The sequence below is a fragment of the Myotis daubentonii genome, chromosome 3 (assembly GCF_963259705.1).
Source record: "Myotis daubentonii chromosome 3, mMyoDau2.1, whole genome shotgun sequence".
In the NCBI taxonomy this organism is placed as follows: domain Eukaryota; kingdom Metazoa; phylum Chordata; class Mammalia; order Chiroptera; family Vespertilionidae; genus Myotis; species Myotis daubentonii.
Genome location: NC_081842.1, coordinates 206,553,642 through 206,566,265, shown reverse-complemented (window position 1 = coordinate 206,566,265; position 12,624 = coordinate 206,553,642).

The window sequence follows — 12,624 nt, the reverse complement described above, 5'->3', positions numbered from 1 at the left end:
AGCTCAGCCCCTCTCAGCATCTCCTCATCACATTCTCTCCCACCCTCTGCTGAGGAGAAAACAGGAAAGGAATAACAGAAGTAGAGTTAGAGATGATGATGATGGTGGTGATGGTGGTGGTAATGATGATATCAGTGATGATGATGATGGTGATGGTGATGTAGTGGTGATAATGGTGATAGTGATGGTGATGATGGTGATGGTGATGATGGTGATGATGATGGTGATGGCAGATGATGGTGATGGTGATGATGATATGGTGGTGGTGATGATGATCGTTATGGTGATGATGATGGTGATGGTGGTGATGATGATGATGGTGATGATGATGGCAGTGATGATGAATGCCAATATACCTCTTACTGAACATTCTCCATGCCTGACCTGGTGAGACTTCTCATCTATTCTTCCTTGTAGCCATGAAAGTAAGCGCTCTTCAAGTGGTAGTGGTGTCCCCAACATCAGTAGGATAATAGCAATGCACACGAAATAAATGAAAGCACTTACGTGCTCAGTTTGGGATAAGCACCTTCTGCTTACTGTATCCTTTCAGCCTAACATATGATGGAAGATACTCTTATTACATCCATTTTGCAGATGAGAAAGGTTGAATTATTAAGTACAGAATAAATTGTGGATCAGGAAAGAAAGAGGGGGAAGAGAGACCCCAAGAAATGCCTGCTAACCATTGTGACACCCTGAGTTCCCAGAGAAATGCCGATGGGGGCGGGGCGGATTGTGTGTTGGATGGGGGCAGAGAAACACCAGCCGGCTTCCCTGAGTCCTGCCCTGGGGGAAGGCACTCGGGAGAGTGGTGAGGGGCGTGGGCACCAGAGGCGCCATTGACGTGTGGCCCAGCGGGACGGTGGCAGCCTTTGCATTTTTGTGGCACAAGGTGGAGATCTGAAACATTAAAGAAAGGGGGGAAAGAGATAGAAGCACTAAAAAAAAGAAAAAGCAAGGAAACAATAAAATGTCACCATCTTGCAGGCGCCAGGCTGGGCGATGAACCCGCTAAGGAGCCCGAGGGTCTGCAGGACCCAGCATCTAATTCCAGCCAGACAGATGACAGCCCAGGACACTCCTGTCCCGGCACCGAGAATGCACCCTCGAAGCCACGCTGCCCAGCCAGCCAGCAGCCGGCCTGGTCCAGCCAGGGCCGAGGAGGCTGTGCCATCACCTACGACTCAGCTGGGGAAGCCCCTCTGCATCCCAGAACCAACCAGAAACATTCCTCCCTGTGCAGTGAGGTGGGTGTTACAGTCCACAGTGCAATGAAGGGGTCAACAGACAGCACTGGACTTGGGGTCAGCTCCTGGCCGGCATAGGAGGTCACGACCGCATCAAGTTCCCCACAGGAAACACGGGGACATGAGCACGAGCCCCATCTTTCTCACAGGATAGCGTGGAGGACCAGGTGAGCTCCCGCACCTTACTGCAAACCCCAAGGAGCAGCGTGCTGAAGGCCGCCCAGCCGTCTCTAGGTTGTGCCTAACACAGACAATAGCGTACCACTTTGAAGGATCACAAGACTTTCTTAAGCTCTGGGGGCTACAATTCCTATTTCCTCAACTGCCATGGACCAGAAGCTCCAGTTCCTATGCATTCTTTTGGTTGTAAGTGACAGACGATGAGAATTGAAAGGACGAGAGACAGAGAAAAATAGAGGAAAGAAAATGCTGCAGAGAAAATGGTGAGATGGGAGGGCGGTGGGCCTAAGACCATCAAAAGAATTGAAAATGAATGCATAAAAGGACAGGAAAGGAAGTGAGGTGGGGGAGACCACTGGTGAGGAGGAAAGAGGCTGGGGCGGGGCCAGGAGAGGCAGAAGCCAGGGGCTGCCAGGGGTGCAGTGCAGGGATGAGAACCCGACCGGGGCCTGGACCGGGGGCTCCGGGACATCGTCCTAAGACTAAGTGATGGGAGGAGTGGGAGGGCGAGTGGCCACGGGGCCAGGGCTGCATGGCTCCGTCAGCCTCACGGCTCTGGGTGTGGGTTGAGGAGAGGGTTCTTGCTCTCCAGACCCCACCAGAGAGAAGACTGTCCGTTCTGGTTCCTGATGCCAGAGGCTCAATTCTACCACCGTCAGCCCAGAAAGCCCAGCCACTGTTTACCACTCGATATAGGCCTTGTACCTGGATGGCTGGTTTCTAGAAGGTCACAGGCTGGGGGGGCCTCCAGGGCCAGGCTTTCCTGCCCTCCCTCTCATACTACACCATGAAGCTGAGTCACGGCCTAGAGGGAGGAGGCCGGCCCACAGCACAAAGGAGACAGTGGCTGTTCAGAAGCACAGCCCAAGGCTCCTGGCCCTGGGGGGGAAGAGCAGAGCATGAATGGGGTAGAGAATGAGAGGTCTCAACAATGGGAGGCTGGGGGGAGGAGGGAGGCTAGAGAGAGGAGGAAGCCTGGGATTGGAAGGATGAGACTGGGGGAAAGGAGGAAGCCTGGGGGGGGGGGGAAAGGATGGAGGCTGAGGGGGAAGAGGGAGGCTGAGGGGAAAGGAGGGAGGCTGGGGGAAAGGAGGGAGGCTGGGGGGAAGGAGGGAAGCTGGGGGGAGGAGGGAGGCTGGGGGAAGGAGGGAGGCTGGGGGGAAGGAAGGAGGCTGGGGGGAAGGAGGGAGGCTGGGGGGAAGGAGGGAGGCTGGGAAGGAAGTGCATGTGGGGGGAGAATTGGGGATCTCTCCTCTGCCCAAAGCAACTTTCATGTTCACAGATATGTCTCAGCACCTAGAAAGCCTGGCACATGGAGGTATTTAATAGGTCATTTGCATCGGACCCCGAGGCAGCGGAAAGCCATCTGATGACCCCTCTGCCCTTGACCAGAGTGCACCACTGGCCGGCCCTGGGGCTCAGGCTGGGCTGGGACGAAGGTTAGGATGAGGCAGAGCTGGGAACAGGGTTGAGCTTTCTGACTGGGCTGCAGCTACAGTGGGTCTGAGGTTAGGGCTGGGGCCAGGGCAGTTGCCGGTGTGTTTAAGGCTGGGGCTGGTGCCAAGGTCAGGCTGGGATGAGGGCTGAAGGGGGGTGGGGTGGGTGCTGATGTCCAGCTTGAATTGAAGCTGGTTTGGGACTGGCTGGTTCCTGCCTGCAGAAACCCCTGAAATATGCGTAAGTGGCCTTTGCTGGGCGATTGGCTCATGAGGCACCATCTACTCGTCAGGCAGCCTGACAGGCAGGAAAGAGCACTGGACCAGGAGTCCAACTCTGCATCTTGCCCTCCCTCTGCAATGAATGAGCAATGCAAGTCTGAGCTCCTCAACGCTACCTGCTCTGTGTCACCAGGAGTTGGGAGGAGGCTATTGGTAACACATGAGGGTATTGTTTCAAATGGTTAATGTTTTCTAATGACTTTTAAATCTTTTAAAATAACTCATATCCCATAAAATTCACCCTGTTAACGTATACAAGTCAATAGTTTTTATTATATTCACAAGGTTGTGCAAGCATCACTACATTCTAATTCCAGAACATTCCATCATCCCCCAAAGAAATCCTGTGTCATTAGCAGTCATTCCTCATTCCTCCTTTCCCTCAGCCCTGGCAACTACTAATACACTTCCTGTCTCTATGGACTTGCCTTTCTGGATAGCTCAAATAAATGGAATCATGCATTGTGTGGTCATTTGTGTCTGGGTGGTTTTTTTTGTTTTTTCTCTTAGCATGGTGTTTTTAAGGTTCCTCTATGTTGTAGCATGTGTCAGCACTTCATTCCTTTTCATGGACAAATAATATTCCATCGAATGGACATACCACATTTTGTTTACCCATTCACATGGGATTATTTTCAGGTCAGGGGTGTTCTCAGAGGGAGGAGGCCAGAGCAGAACCAGGAGGAGAGGCCCTGTCTGCATGGGGAGGTGTGTGCAGCCCAAGCAGATCTGTCTCTGGCCCTCTGCATCCTAAAAATGCATGAAGGCATTGCAGAAATTCCCTGGGTTTTGAGAATGGAGAATCATTGCTACCTAGACTCCAGGGTTCCCATCGCCTCAAACCCTAGGTTGGTATGGGCACTAGTGGGGACTCCCTGGAGGCAGGGAGGTAGCAGACACAGTGTTGAACCAGGCCCACCATGAGTGCTCGACAAATACTGGGATGGACAAATCGATGGAGAGAGATATGTGGATGATTGGAGGAAAGATAAATGGATGGAAGGTTGGATTAAGGAATGGATTGGTGAGTGGAGCTGGCTCTGCATTCTTGCCAAAACCTCCTTTATGCAGGAGAGAGAGAGATGAACTTTCTATCTAGAGAGAAACCCTAGCCCCGTGGTCGGCAAACCGCGGCTCACGAGCCACATGCGGCTCTTTGGCCCCTTGAGTGTGGCTCTTCCACAAAATACCACGTGCGGGCGTGCACGTACAATGAGATTGAAACTTCATGGCCCATGCGCAGAAGTCGGTGTTTTGTGGAAGAGCCGGTATTTTGTGGAAGAGCCACACTCAAGGGGCCAAAGAGCCGAATGTGGCTCGTGAGCCGCGGTTTGCCGACCACTGCCGTAGCCCAAGGCATCCTTGAACCAAAGGGACCTCTCATTTACCTACCATCTCCTATTCGGCAATAGGAAGGATTAAATCTCAAATCTTTGGAATTTCAAATCAAAACGAACTGCTTGTGCTTGGCACAGAGTAGGTGTCTAATGCACTGTCAGTGGCTGGATGAATGAATGAATGAATGAATGAATAAAACAACCGAGCAAACCTACTTCCCCCCAATTTTACAAATTAGGAAAGTGACACCTAAGGTCTCCCAGCAGACCGGGGCAGAGTGTGGAGTGGGATCTAGGCCAGCTGGAAATCCAACCAGGCAAGTCCCTGGTTGCTGGTCTGACTGGGGGCATCTTGTGTAAACCAGAAGAGTCATTGCAGGCCTGGAATGTTGTGTTCTCCTACCTATGACAAGGAGGTCACAGAGCCGGCCATGTGCCCGTTTGATGTGGGAGCGTAGGGTGTGTGCGTGCGCATGCTCAAGAACGGAAAGGCAACTGCGTCTTGTCAGCAGCTTCCATCTCCCCGTGTCCAGCTGCAGCATATCAGGTGCGGGGGGCACTCCAGATAAGCTGGTTTTGACACACTGCATATGCCTTCCTACCTCCCAGGGAGGCTGTGATGGCTCCCTGTGACAGGGACAATGACATCCAACATCTGGGTAGCAGACACATGCGGTAATGACTCTGCCTGTCACAGGGTAAGTGCTCGGCGAATGGTGGCTGTGTTCATTAAATCATGACACTCCGCCCAGGCATTCCCAGCAGACTTCACGCTTCCCAGTGCCGTTGGCCTGGGTGTCAGCGGGTCCGGTTCTCACCCCAGCTCTGCCGGTCACTCACTCCCTGTGTGACCCTCGATGTCTAGCCTCCTTGGGCCTCAGTCTTTTCACCTGCAGAATGGAGCTAACCGTCTGGGGAAGACTGGCTATGTGGGTACTTTGCATGCTATCGACTAAGCAAAGAGCAGGGGACTACCACGGGTCCAATCTGGCCCACCACCTGTTTTTGTAAATAAAGTTTTATTGGAACACAGCCATGCCCATTCGTGGGAGTATTGTCTGTGGCTCCTTTCAGAAGAGCTGTGACAGAGACCAGCGGGCCTGCAGAGTCGAAAATATTTACTATCTATCTGTTTACAGGAAAAGTTGGCCAACTCCTGCTATTGAGCAACTATTCCCAGGCCTTCGCGGCATAGGCCCTCCACCCCTTCCGTGGGAACCTGTGAAGAGTCCTGCTCCCAGGCCCACCCCAAGGTTCCCATTCAGTAGGTCTGGGGTGAAGTCTGGGTACCTCCTTCCCAACAAGTGTTCCTGGTGTTTCTGATCGAGTGAGGTCCCTAGCCCAGGGTTAGAAACACCCTGGTGTCGGCAGACCTGGGATCAAATCTGTGCTACACCACTTGCTGTCTGTGTGACTGTGGGCAGGTTGCCTAACCTCTCTGAGCATCCACATCTACAGGATGGGGACCACAAAGCCTGTCTCTCAGGGCTGCTGGGGAGATTACATGAGAATCACTATAAAGTGCTCAGGCAGCCTGGTCCTCAGTAGCCGACCGTGAGCTTTCCTTCCTGCAACCCTGGGCGTCCTCCTTCAGCCCTGGCCAAACCTTTCCCCAGTTCCTACGGCTTCTCAGGGGCGCCCGCCCCCCATCTTCGCAGACAGGTCCTGCTTCCCCAGCATTTGGAGAGAGGCAGCGCCCGAGGGCTGGCCTGGCCGCGCCGGGAGTCAGCCTGTTTCTGACACTGAACTGCCACCGGCTCCGTGTTGACACATTTACTCTCACAGTATTTTCTTTCTGTGGCCATTCTTGGCCCCAGGGCTGACGTCAGGTGACAGTCAACTCCCCACTAGAGTTTCCAAAGAGCAACATCAGCACCTCCCGCCCCTCACTGTCCCGTCCCTCCTCCCTGGTCCGGGCTTTCGGAACTAACCACACTCCGGGCGACAAGTGACTGGGCAAATGTGCTGGTATGAGACCAGGAGAACAGGCGGGTTCTGGCCCCAACCTGTCCTGGCCGTGGGCTCCCTGGGCAGGCCTGGCTCTCTCCCTGGGCCTCAGCTGCCTCCTCTCTGCCCTGAGAGGTCTGCTTACCTGGCCTCCAGGGCTCTCCCCGCACCAGGGAGACTCAGGGACTCCAAGAACCCCCGGGTTGGCAGATTCCAGAATTTCCCTTCTCAGGCGAAGGGCAGGCTAGGGAGAAAGAGAACGGAAACTGTAAAAACTGAGCCACACCTCTATGCATCTACAACCATGCAAAGCTCTCTCTCTCTCTCTCTCTCTCTCTCTCTCTCTCTCTCTCTCCAAGATGGAAAATAAAAACCGAGAAATACTACAAGCCCTGCGACTAAGACAGCGGTTCTCAACCTGTGGTTTGCGACCCCTTTGGGGGTCGAACAACCCTTTCACAGGGGTCGCCTAAGACCATCAGAAAACACAGATATATAATTCCATATTGTTTACAGAAGCAAAATTACAGTTATGGAGTAGCAACGAAAATAATTTTATGGTTGGGGTCACCACAACATGAGGAACTGTATTAAAGGGTCGCGGCATTAGGAAGGTTGAGGACCACTGGTCTGAGACCTTCTCACAGAGGTGAGTTCCACCCTGGCAGCGAGTGCCCTACATCCCAAGCACCCTGGGGAGCTGGGGATGGACCAGGATTCGAGCTTCTCCCATCCACCTGCCACTCAGACTAACAGCGCAGTCACTTGCCACTCACCCAGACTGACAGCGGGGTCACCTGCCACTCACTCAGGCTGACAGCGCGGTCACCTGCCACTCACTCAGACTGACAGCGCAGTCACCTGCCACTCACTCAGGCTGACAGCGCGGTCACCTGCCACTCACTCAGGCTGACAGCGCGGTCACCTGCCACTCACTCAGGCTGACAGCGCGGTCACCTGCCACTCACTCAGGCTGACAGCGCGGTCAAGTTGCAAGTGAAGCCACCTGCATCCCAGGGCCAGCTCTGCTTGCCAGGGAGGAGGAAGAAATGTGCTCAAGTCCAAGGGAAGACGAACTTGCAAAGTCCCCGACCTCCCATATCAAGCACATACAGGGTGGGGCAAAGTCGGTTTACAGTTTTGAGTACACAAAGCACAGTGTATTCTTGTATTGTTGTTTATGAACCAGCTATCGTATTATTTTCCATACAAACAACTGTAGACCCACTTCTGCCCCACCCTGCCTTGGTTCATGGGAAAGCCACTGGGAGGGGAGCCAAAGGACATTCGTCTGGAACCTCAGCGTGAAAGACGTACCAGACCCCCCTGCCTTGGAGAGAGGGGGGCTGGGCCGCGTGTGGTTGAAGGCAAGTCTGTGAGTCAGATAGACCCAGGTTTGAACTCCACTAAGGCCACCGATGGCTGGGTGACCCTTTCTGGGCCCAGGCTTTGCCAACTGTGAAATGGAGATGCTAGTAATTCGTACCTTATGGGGCCCTTGCGGGAACGGAGAGGAGGTCGTCCAGGGACAGTGCCCCAGCCAGTTCTCAGTTCATAGGAGGCCCCCGCCAAGGCCACTTGGACAGGGTGACGGCACGGTCCTCTGAGGGCAATGCCGGTGGATGCTTTCTCTGGCACAGGGAGCATCCCGGTGCTGGGAGGCACTCACACGCACTGTCATTTGTTTCACACAACAGGCCGGAAGGCAGACATCATTGTCCCCATTTTACAGCTGCTGAAACGAGGCTCAAAGAAGCATCAGCTCTGAGTGGCCCCGCATGGCTGGTCCAGAGGCCTCCCCGGTGCTGGCCCCTGCCTGGCCTTGCCCGTTCTGCTCAGCAAGTTCTGGGCTGTCCCGGGGCAGCTCAGTCAGAACTGTGAGGACACAGCGCCCTCCAGTGGCCCCCATGCAGCAGTGAGGAGCTGTGCAGGGGCTGCTGCAGCCAGAGAAGGGGGTGCAAGTTCTGCTCCTGCCCTCACCAGTCCAGCCGAGGGCTGGGGTCACTGGCTCCTTGACCCCCCAATATTCCCTCTGTCCCACGGCTCTTATAATTACATCATTTTAATCAGGGAGGAAACTCACCACCTAAACAAACTCTCTTTGCAAAGAGGAAATTTTTGGACCCAGAGTGGAGACGGTACATCCAAGGTCACACAAAGAGTCACGTGTGAGTGACCCTGCCACTCACAAGCCCCAGTCGCCTGTCTCCCCTTCAGCCCCAGCAGGAAGTTCGTGGAGGCTGTATCCACAGACCCTGCACCCCAGCCCCTCTCCATTTCTCCCCTCTGCCCTCGCCCTGCCACTGTGTGCCTGCGAGCCTCCGCCCACTGCCCCGACCACCCAGAGCGTCGCTCTCTAAACCCCCCTCTGCAAGCCCCCTGCCTGTCCCCACCTCCGCAACATTCCCCTCGTGGAACTGAGCACTGGCTCCTCTGGGCCCCACCGGCCTCTCTCAGACCCCGCGATGGCCCTTCTCATCTGCACTGGGCACCTTCGCCTGGCCACTCAGTTCTGGGAGACGGGAGAGAGTATTGGCTGAGCCAGGGCCTCTGGGGTCATGTCGTGGGGCTTGGGCTTACACCCTGGGTCTCCGTGAGGATGGACCGAGAGGATGTGTGGAAGGCCCCATCCCAGTGCCTGCCACATAGAACGTGCTCGATAAATAGAAGTGATTCTTTTTAGTACTCTTCTCCCACGAGACTGTATATTCCTGGAGGGCAAGACTCATGTCTTATTTATCTTTGTATCCCTGGCAACGAGCATGAGGTCGGGCCCGTAGAGGAAGCGTAATAGATGTTTTTTAATAGATTGAATGGATGTGGCTGAAAGGGGAGAAAGAAATAGACGAGAGCTGCCGTCCATCTGGCTGTTGGGCAGTGACGGAAACATGCAGAGCGACGTCGTGTAATCCTCACCCCAGCCACGGAGACAGAGCCTGTTTCTCCCCCTCGTTCATGGGGGAGAGCAGGGCTCGGAGAGGTAAGGACCCTGCCGAGTCCCATCGCGACGATGTTGGTGGCAGAGCTCCCATTGGAAGTCCCTTGTCTCTGGCTACAGCCCCACGCAGCTTCCACATCTCCGCACGTTTCCTAGCAGCATCACAACCAGCATGTGAAAGAAATCCGAGCTAGTGTTTCTTTAGAGTTTGCTAAAGTTATCGGGTGCTTCCCACTTATGATCTCATCGGCTCCCCACCGGAAGGGAGGCTGCTGTCGATCATCGCCATTATAAAGGAGCGGGAACGGAGGCCCAGGGAATGAGCGTGAACCCATTGCTCTCTTGCTTTTCACTGCCACACGAGCCGCTCTGTCGCCCAGATGCTGGTGGCATGTAATGCAGAGAGAGGGCGAGCTGGGAGGGGTGCATCCTGGGTCTGAAAGTGGGAGGTAAGCGGAACAAAGAGCTACAGACGCATCCGGAAATGTTGCCATGATCGCCGTTATTAATAACATAGCCTCTTCTTATAGATGCTCTGTCATAAGATGCTATCAAATTACTCAGTGCCACGGCATGTACAGTTTTCAGAGCACTTTTACATGCACAACCAATTCTTCCTCACCCAAGTCCGTCAACACATGCAAGGAAGGGGTTGTTATCACCGCCTCACAAAGAAATGGCTTCAGGGAAGTTTCTAGAATCCCTTCAAGGTTGTATAGCCCATAAGTGGTTTGCCAGAGTCACAACCTAAGCTTTTCTGACTCCTGATCTGTGCTATTTTTCCCACACCTGCAGCCTCTCTGAGCACCTACGGTGTGGTACAGGTGTTGTGTGAGCATCTACAGTGTGGGCAGGGGTTGTGTGAGCATCTACGGTGTGGTACAGGTGTTGTGTGAGAATCTACGGTGTGGGCAGGTGTTGTGTGAGCATCTACAGTGTGGGCAGGGGTTGTGTGAGCATCTACACTACAGTACAGGTGTTATCTGAGCATCTATGGTACAGGTGTTGTGTGAGCATCTGTGGACAGGTGTTGTCTGAGCATCCATGGTGTGGTACAGGTGTTGTTCAGTAGGCTAATGTGAGTGTGATGGACAGTCAGTGATGGCAGAGGTGAGTGGAAAGAGAGAAAGCAGGACAATTGAGGAACTAGCTAAAGAGGCTCTGCAGGGAACAGGACTGGTCAATCTAGAGACCCTTCTGGGCCCCCCCAGTGTCCCAGCCTCTGCTCCGCCACACACGAGGCTGTCAACCCAGATTCTGTCACTAGATGGCGATCTTGGATAGGGAACTGACTGGAGTGCGCCTGGCCGGGTGGGAGACTTGCTATGGGGACTGCTGACAAGGGGCCAGCAGTGTCTGCCCTGCCTCTGATGAGGAGGGCAACTCCCACATCAGCCTGTGTTTCAAAAAGGCCCTATCAAGCCTCCTCAACTGAAATCCAAGGTCCCCCTCAAATCCAGACAATCAAGCCCCACGACATAACTCCAGAGGCCCTGTATCAGAGTGGCCAGGCGAGGGCGCCAGTGCCATCCTGGGGTCTGAGAGAGGCCGGTGGGGCCCAGAGGAGCTGGGGCTCAACTCCATGAGGGGAATGTTGGGGAGGTGGGGGCAGGCGGGAGGGTTTGCAGAGGAGGGTTTAGAGAGCAACACTACTCCACTCCCAGCCACACAGTGGCAGGGTGTCTCCGGGGACCTGAGTGCTCAGGGTGGTTAGAGCAAGGGAGGGGGTGGGATCATGATGCTGGGAGGTGGGTGCAGAAGGGGCCTAGGGTGTCTGTTAGGTAGCCCCCGCTGGGGGGGAATGTGGGGGTTGCCAAGGGACAAGTGGGAGTGGGGAGGGGAAGGAGGAATTAGCTGTAACTCACCCTGGATCAAGATCAGGGGCCCGAGAGGGTGGAGAGGGTCAGTGGGCAAGGGAAGTGAGGCGGGATTGACCTCCCTGCTCACTGAGCTGACACAGGTGAGAGAACTCCAGCCACTACCAGCCAGGTGCTCAATCACAGGATTGCAGACTTTAATCACAGCCCAGGCCTTCTGAGCAAGCGGGGGCGGGGAGGGGGGGGTGAGGGTGCAGAGCAGTGGCTCCAGCAGAGATTCTTAGTTTATTGAGCACTTCCCATGGGACACGCATCTAAGGTCAGATACAATGCAGGACACCCAGTTCAATTCAAATTCCTGGTAAGCAAGGAATAACTTATTAGCATAGCTATGTCCCAAATGTTGCACGGGACTTACTTATACTTAAAAAAAATGATTCCTTGCTTATCTGGGATTCAAATTTAACTGAGCAGCCTGTATTTCCATCCGCTCAATCTGGCGACCCCACCTGCGTGATTTCATCCTTCCAGTCACCAGGGAGGAGGGTGCTGGAACCAGGAACCATCTGCACTTTCACAGGCTCATAACCGAGGTTCCCAGAGGCGAAGGGACTTGCCCAGGTAGCGCAGCAGGTGAGCGATTCCAGCCCCGTGTGCCAGGCACCTGACTGACTCTGCGTCCCCACCAGTTTCCTCTCTAATCAACCCACACGGGAAAAAGCTGAAACTCTGTTCTCTCGGGGAGGCGGCCGGTTAAAAATGGGCTCTGAAGGCACCAAAAGTAAGAATCCTCCATGGGAGAGTAATAGAGCTCCCGTTGCAACACAGGAGTGGGCTTTTATAAGTCACCCAGCGGAGAGGCGAGTCGGCTCGGGGTGAAGAGGTGGGCTCTGGGCAGGGCTGGCTGGGTAGAGGCCCAGCCTCATCGGTTACTCGTTGTACTTAATGGTTCTTAACCATTCTGTGCTTCAGTTTCCCCGCTAAGAATAGAGAAGAATCTTACCCATGCTGTAGGGCTGTGTAAGGAGTAAGTGAGATAATACATGTACCAGCAGTTTGAATCGTGCCCGGCACGTGTGAGCACCCCCGATTATATGGGTTAGCTGTGTGTGTGGTCTAACCGCTTCACTTCATGGACAGATCGCCGAAGCCCAGAGTGGGAACTGCCTGGCTCAGGGCCACACAGCAGAGGAGGGGCTGAGCAGAGCCTCAATCTCAGGCCTCCAGCAGAAGTCTGTGATGCCAGTGTTAGAAGGAGAGAGAGAGATCGGCCTCCTACGTCAGGTGAGAGCCGGTTCCTGACCTTCCCATCCCGATCTCTCCCCTGACGTTTGGTACAAAGGAATCCTACTACTTTCGAGGTCATTTACGGAACTGAAATCTCCCGGTTCTCGTTAAGCAGTACAATGTGGTAAATTTATTTCATTCCCTCCACAG